Here is a 9,470-nt window from a genome sequence, read left to right as displayed (position 1 = left end):
CTTTCATGGGAAAAGTTCGATTGAGGAGCCAACAAAATGTAGTTTTCATTGAATCTACACCTGAATGACATTTTCAATTGGTCATAGTTAGTCTCATTGGATGAAGAGTAGTGGAACATGTGGTGTGCTAGCCTCTTAATAAATCTACCTTCAAAATGAAAAAGTTATGCAATTGCCTTGGAGAACTTAGAGCATTGACTAAATCGATGTACTGTCAACATGTTAAGAAACCTATAGGGGATCACCACAACAATGAATCGCTCATTAAAGGCGTATTGAGGGCCATGGACCCGAATAAATGTGGGGAAATTGGTCCATTCAAAGCCGTATTGCTAAGAGATGATTTCCCTTCATGAAACCGACTCTCATGGGGACATTTTACCATGCTCAACGCTAAGAAAATCAAAAGCCGTTAGAATTTGCTGCATTTGAACCTTGAATAGCTCAATTTGGCGAGTGGAAAGTGAGTTGTCACGGAGTCCAATATGGATTTTCTAAGGCTTAACATGGTTAGGTGACAACATTTAATCTTTATTTAGGAGCATTTTTTTCTTATCCCTTCAATGAAGTGGAAATGTGCTTGAATTTAGACTTACATCTGATTTCCCTCATGGACATCCTAAGAAATTAAGACGGGAAAAGGCGCACGTTCTACGAGAAAGTTATTAAAAATTTGGTGTCAATGCTTGTAATATGAGCCAGGATTATTTCTGATTCATAAGATTACAAAATAAAAAAAGAACTACAAGTTTTCCTTGAAAATATTTAATGCTGTCTCCTGAAGTACGGCGATGGTGGCCCTAGGTAAAAGCCACTAGGTGATAAATAGATTCCATTCTTAGCCAAGGTTGTCCTAGGGAAAATATTGTCACTATTATTTAGTTACTCCATTTAAGCCATTTTGTGTCATTTCCCCAGTTTGTTTTGAAGGAAATATCTTCGTGACATTTAGCTCACTAGATCAAAAAATTTAAGCGCATTTTCCTACTGGCAGGTGTGTACTGTACTGAAATTTATTAGGGAAGCACGATGTTTGATCACAAGACTTCAGGCACCTTTTTCTTGCACTTATAAATTCCTAGCACTGATTTGGAGGACGAACGAGCAATTATAATGTCGATTTGAGCTCAAAACCAATTTACCATATGTTTAGGGACCTTAATCTATCCAACCTCTTCCTTTCATGAGGATCGGAGGGCACGAGAGATGTGATTTTCCATGCTCCCACTAAAATGTCTCCTAGGTAACCGAGCAATGCAACGGTTTCTATCTAGCATACGAATTGGTTAAGAACTTCCACGGAATTCTCAGTACGAAGAGATGCTTGCTCTATTCTCGGTAAGCCACTTAACAGGGTTGGCAACATGATGGAATGCGACAATGAGGGGACATTGTGAGTGAGCTACATGAACTGTCAACATACAATTACCTGTACGTGGAATTATTTAAGTGTATTTAGTCTTCATCTTGTTTCGATTTTTTTCTCACGTCATTCCCTCTTTTTTTTGTCTAGGGTTGGTCGATATTATTTTTCATTTACAGCTTACAGAGGGCTAAACATGATTATCATTATTATGGTTTTGATACCCGCATTGACGTCACCATAAATCGCGCCATATTTATTAGGGAGGAGCATGTCATTGTTTTATGCAAAAGCTACAATAGGACCATTTCTCTGCAAATCGGGATCAGCTCCAAATGTATTGTGTAACACAATGAGGGCCGCAAGGTCACTCAAGGTGCAGTGAGTAGAGTTGTTCACATCGTACTGGTTTTGTATTTCTCATACAACGGTATTTATAAGGGATTGGAGCTAACGCAGTAACTCGAATTAGCATCTCGCTACAATTGACAACTATTTTACGCAATAATGTTTGCTGAGGTGAAGTATGAAGAATTGAAATGAATGAAATGAACGAGTGAAGTATGTAAAACCTGCCAATGGATGGTTTTAATCTGGACTCCTGCTTGTTTTTTTCATCAATATGAAGTTTTAGTGACGTGGTTTCGGTTATGTAGAGCCAAAGTTGATGGATAATCCGACTGAGGGATTTAAAACCACTCTGCCATTTGCAAAAAGTTATGCTGTTTCGAAATACCTCTTGGCTAGTCTATGATTGCTGGAAAATTATTATCAAACTGAAAAGTATGATTTTTACTTTCCAGGTACTAATATTCATTGGCGCTCGATTTACTGACAAAGAGAAGGTAATTTGTCATATTTTTCGGTTCTAGGCGGTTATTTTTTGTTATGATAACTAAAATTCACCTCAACATTCCTGAAATGACGACAGATATAGTGGTTGGAACCTACATTAGCATTAAATATTTATAAGAGACAGGAATTCATTTTTGGTGTTTAGTGTGTTTTTACATTACGCCCAGCCGTGGTTTCGCGGTTGAGGTCTAGGAGCCGACTAGGGATAAATGCGGATGTGTTTGGAACAAGCTTACTAATTGGCGCAGGGTGCGCTTGTTCAGTCGTCACGGTGTACCAATATACTTTGAAATTTCTTCAGATTGGTCATGTTGTAATGTCACTGCCGGGGTTTTGTCAAAACCAACAGTTCTCTTTGGTTTAAGGGGCTAATCCAGCCAAATCCCAGGCAACCTGGGACCCTGCATAAACGTATATAGGTCAGGGGGAGATGACTGCTTGGTCAGAATTGGTAGCGTTTTTTTTTAACCTGTGAATTGCCTCATTCAGGGTATTCTGAGATTGGAATTGTTTTAACGGAAAGAGATGTTATGGTTTGGAGAGATACTCTACACATCAATTCTAGATCAGGAGGAGGAGAGCTCGGCGATCGAGCAACTACAGGGTGGATTTTATAAGGTGTCAATTTGTTCATCGAAGAGCCTAAATCCAGAATTTGGTGTATCTAGAGCAATTTTCAAAGCGGCAATACATGCTTTTCTTCGTAACACTTTATCCCGTCCACCCTGTACATGATCATCCAGCCAGAAAGGAGATTGGTCGGAGATTATCTGCGAGATGGAGTCCAACTTCATGCCCTTTTTGAATCCCAACTCCCTGAAAAACAGGCCGGAACTTGGCTTGGTTGGCGCTTGGTGTGGTTTATATGGCGTTCACCTCTTTGATCATGAGGGTTGACTAATGGTTATCATTCCCAATTCAGTACACGAGTCGCAGGAGATGAGAGGGACCATGGGATATCATCTAGGTACGTACTACAACGCTGCAACCTTGTTGCCAGTGGAGTGGAGTGTAATGCCACTTTAATAACGTTAGTCAGCTGTTCCTACCCCAATCGGAGCTTTAGTATCAGAGGATGTGTCGAACAGTTTGATTCCGACCTTGGTTGGTCTAACATCTAAAACAGGTACTATGGAGCAAACCTTCTGGGTGGAGCATTAATTTGCGCACCAGAGTCAGCTACTCTAATTAGCGGTGTCCCGTGTATGTCCACCAACACTTGTGGAGAATGAAATATTTCACACAATCTGATCATTATCGTGACATGAAATTTTTTTATCATTGCGTTGTGCATATTTTGATAAAATTCGAGGCAAAAAAATACTTTTCCTGTTTTTTTACACGCCTTTTTTCGCATATTTTGCGAAAAGATGGAATGTTCAAACATAAATACGTACTTTCTGATGAAACTATACACTAGTTTGATTATTGAAAATTGAGCTCGATGAGAAGGAAGCATCCTGACCCATTTTGAAGTCCTTCATGTTCATGCATATTTACTGAATCTGGAAAGCATAGGGATTATACGTCAACCTCCGACGTCAGAGCATGATCTAATATTTAGCTCGATATCCCCTCAGTTTATATTCCGTACGGTACTCATGTAGGGAAATAGAAAGCTATCTATCTTGAGCAGTTTATATGCCTAATTAATCTGGGGGAGCTCAAATTCCAAGGGTCTCTAGGAACTTCATTAATTAGAAGTACTCGCAACTGCTGGAGACCTACTGTACGTACACGGTTCGTCTCTTTCCTTCAGGTTTGGACCACCACGACCTAAAGAAAGTCAAGCAAGCTTTCAGCCAATTCTCCGCTGAAATTGGTTAGGCTTTCATCGTGAATAAGCCAATTTGAGAAGCTTTTCCATCAGTTTGGACAAGATATGAGCTCTATTTTCAAAAACTAATTACAGCATGCTACTAATCCAATGACGACAACGTCACCATGACGTCGTCAACCTTGGCAAATCTTAAGATCTTAGACTGGAGGTTGGATTTACGTCTTTTTGACATGTTCCCTTATTTCAAGGCTTGAAGAAACCCTTTTTGAAAAAATGCTTAGATTCAAAATGATTTTAGCTTCCACTTGTTTCGTGTGATGAGCTATTCCAAAAGAGAATTGTTCTTGTACTTTCAGTTTTCTTTGGTTATTTTATCAAACAAAATAGCCCAATTTTGCATTGTTAATTGTACAAGATCGGAAAGAGACTCAGTTAGGTTAGTAGATTTTGGATCAGTCTATCAAAACAGCTTGTTCTTTGGAAATGTTTTTCAAACTTGCGTTTTGGTGAAAACGTGGAAGTTTTCAATCATTGACACTGAAATTATAAAAGAAAATTCGTTTCAAGCATTTATTTCATGATATGCTTTTTACTGAAACTCTGAAATGAATCGTTTTTTATCAGCTCCAATATTGCCATCATCAGTAGACAACAATTTGAAACAAAAAACCTGGATGGACCAAGGAGCGCTCTGCGTAAGAAATGCTTTTCTTTTCAATCTAGTAATTCAACATATTTCTATCCTTCGAAATCAAAACAAGCCAATGTTCACTCCATAACGAATGACCCCCCCCATTTTGAGTTGTTAATTTAAAGAAAGGTTGCAAAAAGAAGAACAGAAAAGAGAGAGGCGTTTGGCCCTTTTTTGCAGTCGTATCACTGAAACAAGTACCCCTGCACGTGGTTTTGAACAAAAGGGCATTTATTCATTCGCTTCAAAATCCCTCTTGGATCATTTTTCTGTTTAATGAGACACTGAAACAAGGAATAAAAAGTGTAAAGATAAGTGAATGGTGTGATGTCTTGTGGATTTGACTTGAATAGTACGATTAAAATTCCTGAGATCGGAGTGCGAGTGCTTGGACGGGAAGATGAAAATCCTCCATGATATGATGCCGGAGGAGCGTGGAACGGTCCCATGACCAAAAGGATTATGTGATGCAAGCGTGCCCTTGGGCATCCGAGTTTCCAGGGATGATGTCTATTGTGCACGATTGCTATACTCGTGGAATCAAGGCTTGTTGGGGTACCTTATTAGTAGAGCATCCACTTTCCAATTTGCGAATCCCGGTTCGATCCCAGACTAGCCAAGTCCAAGCTCCTCTGTGGTATTTGATTACAGCATGAGTTGCGGCTTTAAAAGCTTAAATGGGCGAACCAGCGGTTATTCCCGAGGGTGAGGTAATAATTAATGTTGGTTGTGACAACGAAGCGGGAATATCTCTTAATTGGGACAACCATCGTTCAAATGGTAAACTTGCCGAGCGAGAGAGCTGCCATTTGACTTCGTAACAAACATAACGAAACAAACGCTTGTGAAATCAGTGGGTTTTGGTCATGAACTTAAATTTGGGAGTACTTTCGATCTGAGGAAAATTTGCAACTAAATGATAATTATTTGACTTATAAAAGATGGAAAATGGTAACTTCATTGTTTGGTCACGTTTCTTTAGAGGTTAGAAAAGCGATCGAGTATTTTTAGAGCACAATTACTCCATTTTGAGTCGTGATGAGAGTACAATTCCCTTTTCGAAGAAAGGAACGAATTACTTTAACAATGTCTCTTTTAATATTCTCATTACTCCCCTGTTAGTGCAAACCACCGTTTACACTGTTCGGTCGATTGGCTTGCATATTTTAAGATGGGAAAGCTTCTTTTTCTATTAATTAGTAACTGCATTCTATGTTGGACAGAATTCGTCATCAATTCGTTGTAGGAAACTTAACTTTTGTCATTTCCCTTACATTCCTAGTTTGGGTTAGACTTATTCAAACTTTCGAAGAGAATTTCGAATCAACCCCATTTTGAGAGGTTATCTATTTCCTCCAAAGATCAAAGTTTATTAAGAATACCAAACTTCTCATCGATTGCCACTGAAATTTTTAGGTATTTAAACTGAAAGAGGTATCCTGTTAAGTATAAAAGCATGGGATAAGTCATTTTCCTCAATCCATGAAAAGGCATCTTATCTTTCGATAGCAACCTATTCATACATCCAGTCCGTAAAAGAGTTAGTAGTTGTCATTCCACAGACGATAGAAACACTAGCCCTCCTTTAGGGGGAGAACAAAATAGGAGACACTTGCCTTCATCAGCTATACATGAATTATATGGCCTGCGTCACAAATGCACTTTCAATCTCTCTTTACGGCGAAGTGCCCTTCCATTGATTCGCTTTAGGATCCACGTGGAACAAACTTGCGCAAGGAAGACATCCCAGGGCTTATCAAGACTGTAACACCTGTGCCACCCTTTGCACAGTGACCATTGTCGGATCCAGGTAGGACTAGTTTTTAAAACAATTTGGTACTACCAAGTACTAACTCATGAACAAATATGGAAAATAAAAATTTGCTACACTTGCTTCTTTAAATAAAGATTAATGGATAAAGTTTACAATCTCTTGCTACTGTTTGTACGAATGACTAATGACGCGCACTAAGTAAAGGTCTAGCTCAGTTGTGGAAAAATGAGTTATCAAATGAGTAATGAAAAGTAGTAGAAAAGTCAGAACTAGCAACATCTCATTGCACAACGATTGGGAATAAAGCCAATGAATTCCAGTTACAATACTTCATTTATATTATTGACTTGAATAAAAGTAAGTTAAGTTACTTGAAAAAGTAACGCATGAATTTACTAATAAAAGTCATTTTTTGACCTGAAATCAATATCGCATTTTATGTAACCTAACTAGGGCTAACATTTACACAAGTACTAAGCCCTCAGACGGTAAGAGATCCTCATTTTTAAAAAAGGCCTCTGAGTAAAATGCAACACTTTACGATTTAGCTTTGAATAAATATAATGCAAATAATGTTTAAGTTCAATGGCATGGAAATGAATGCAATCAATAAAGAGGACCTAGAGCAACAACACATGTTACTCGTTATTGCCACCATCGGCACTGATCATCAACCCCGGCCCGCCTGGAGCAGAACCTGGAGCACCTGTTCTTGATGCAGCTCCGCTTGAGGCTGGCTCAGGCAGCCTTTGCGGCGGTCTTGAGCTGGTCTTTTGTCTAAAAATAGACACCTGACAACTTGCCCTTCAAACACCTATAGATTGCAAAGTCGAACAGTAAACAACTTGGGCAATGTGGTGGCCTAGAGAGTTTGTCAAAAAAGTCCGGGGTGTGCAACTTCAGAAAATTTTGCATCTTATTTGCATAGTGGAACCTTACACCATCGTGTTGCCACAACCATGCTTCTCCAATAGCCCTCTTACGCTGAACGAAATATGGTTTACAATTTGTACTTCAGAGGGCACTTTGTGAGTCAGCCTCTACCAAATAAACGGTCGATTGGACGATTCCTCTCTATTGAATTATAATATGTTGTTTTGGGCTAATTCTATCAAAATCATTCGTATAATTTCTGACCTGGGTCACATAACGTCCGTAAAAGAAATCGCTTTCATGACATGTGACCATCTACCGTAACTCATCCCGTTTGGTTTGGCTGTCTGACGTTGCAAATAAGGGCCATTACAGATGATTTGAGCCCAGGGAAACACAACTTGGCTAATAACTTGCGATACATGTCGGCCTTAAGTCTCTCGTCCTTATTCAAGAGCACGAGGTCGCACTTTTGCCCACCAGAGCCGATGACAATCTAGACTTGCAAGGTGCCATAGTGGCGCTCCTTTCCAACATGGCCGACATCATCACCTCGAGCCCCTAGGGATCGACCGAGCGATCACAAGGTAGACACTGGATCTGTCATAGTCCAAATTCTTGGCAATGTCAGTGGATGTTATTCCGGAGCGTTGATAAGGCAAACATTCTTGCTCTTTGTTGCTCCATATTTTGAGCTCTATGTACATTATTATCGAACAGATAATGCTGAAAATTTTCTCACACCTTCTTAAAGCACTCTTCATGCAAGTTGAAATGGTTTTGTTTTCTAAAAACCACTGAGAGAAAAATAGTAGGGCATTTAAATCAGTATTGTATTTTAAAGGCACACGCCTGTATCCCAAATCTTAATAAAAACCTTTTTGGATATGATAAACTTAGTCAAGAGCATCTAGTAATATGGATTGGGAACAGTTTTCCCGCCAAATTGGCCTGCTTCGGGTTAAAGCAACTCTGAGTCCCTTTTCAAAATGTATTTACAGGCGAAACTCTTTAACTGGTCACAACGGTAAAAATACCCTTTAAAGTTTTGATGCAAAAATTCCCAAGCACTTCTTGGCATTTTTCTCCCTCAGAAAATCATGGGGAATTTTTTTGATTTTATTGCTTTATGAAATTCTAGCCCACATAAAAACTTATATCGGATTTAGTAGTCCAAATTTCATCGTTTTTAGCCCCAAAAAGGCCCGGTGATCTTAATTCAATTTCCCAAAGAATTAATATCGATTTTCACTATCGCAAAAATAAAAGATTATTTTTCCATTTCTTGCATAATTTCAAATTAACTTAAAAAACCTTGTACAACCATATCTAAAATCCTCAAAAAAGCAGATTTAAAAAAAAAATATTTTAAAAGCATCCAAGGTACATTTAGTTGAGTGGGCACTGAAAATTTCACAAATATCAATGAAGCCCTAAAGAAGCTATTATCAATCAGTTTCAATTAAAGTCTTCAAGAAACGACAAAGTCTATAACATTGTCTGTTGTATGTACCGTCTTCAGAATTCAAGTGAAAGCATAACTAAGTGTACATATGATGATTGTAAAACACATTTTCAAAGATTACACTTTTAGTGTGTTTTAAGTGACATTATATAACATTTTTAGCTATTGTGAGACTATGCAAGAAAAGGAAAAATAATCTTATTTAGTGAAAATCGATATTAATTACTAAATTCGATGTAACCAAGTAGCGGTGAAATAGATGATATCATAAGTCATATTCAAGAGCTAACTAAATGTGCTCCCAACTTACATTGGGTAGGTTTTTGAAAATTTTAGTTTTTATAATGTTTTTAGGTATGTAAGTTTTTATGTGGGCTAGAATTTCATAAAGCAATAAAATCAAAATTTTTCCCCATGATTTTCTGAGGGAGAAAAATGCCAAGAAGTGCTTAAAAAAATTTAGTTTTTATAATGTGTTTAGGTATGTAAGTTTTTTATATGGAGTAGAATTTCATAAAGCAATAAAGTCAAAGTTGTTCCCTTTAATTTTTTTGAGGTAGAAAAATGCCAATTTGTGTTTGGGAATTTCTCTAGAAACTTGATAGGGTTTTTTGAACACCGTGTGGTGTTATGATCTCCACTTTTGTGGCAAAGGAGTAAATGCATACA

This window comes from Tigriopus californicus, chromosome 4 (assembly GCF_007210705.1).
Source record: "Tigriopus californicus strain San Diego chromosome 4, Tcal_SD_v2.1, whole genome shotgun sequence".
Taxonomy (NCBI): domain Eukaryota; kingdom Metazoa; phylum Arthropoda; class Copepoda; order Harpacticoida; family Harpacticidae; genus Tigriopus; species Tigriopus californicus.
This window is presented reverse-complemented; position numbering follows the sequence as displayed.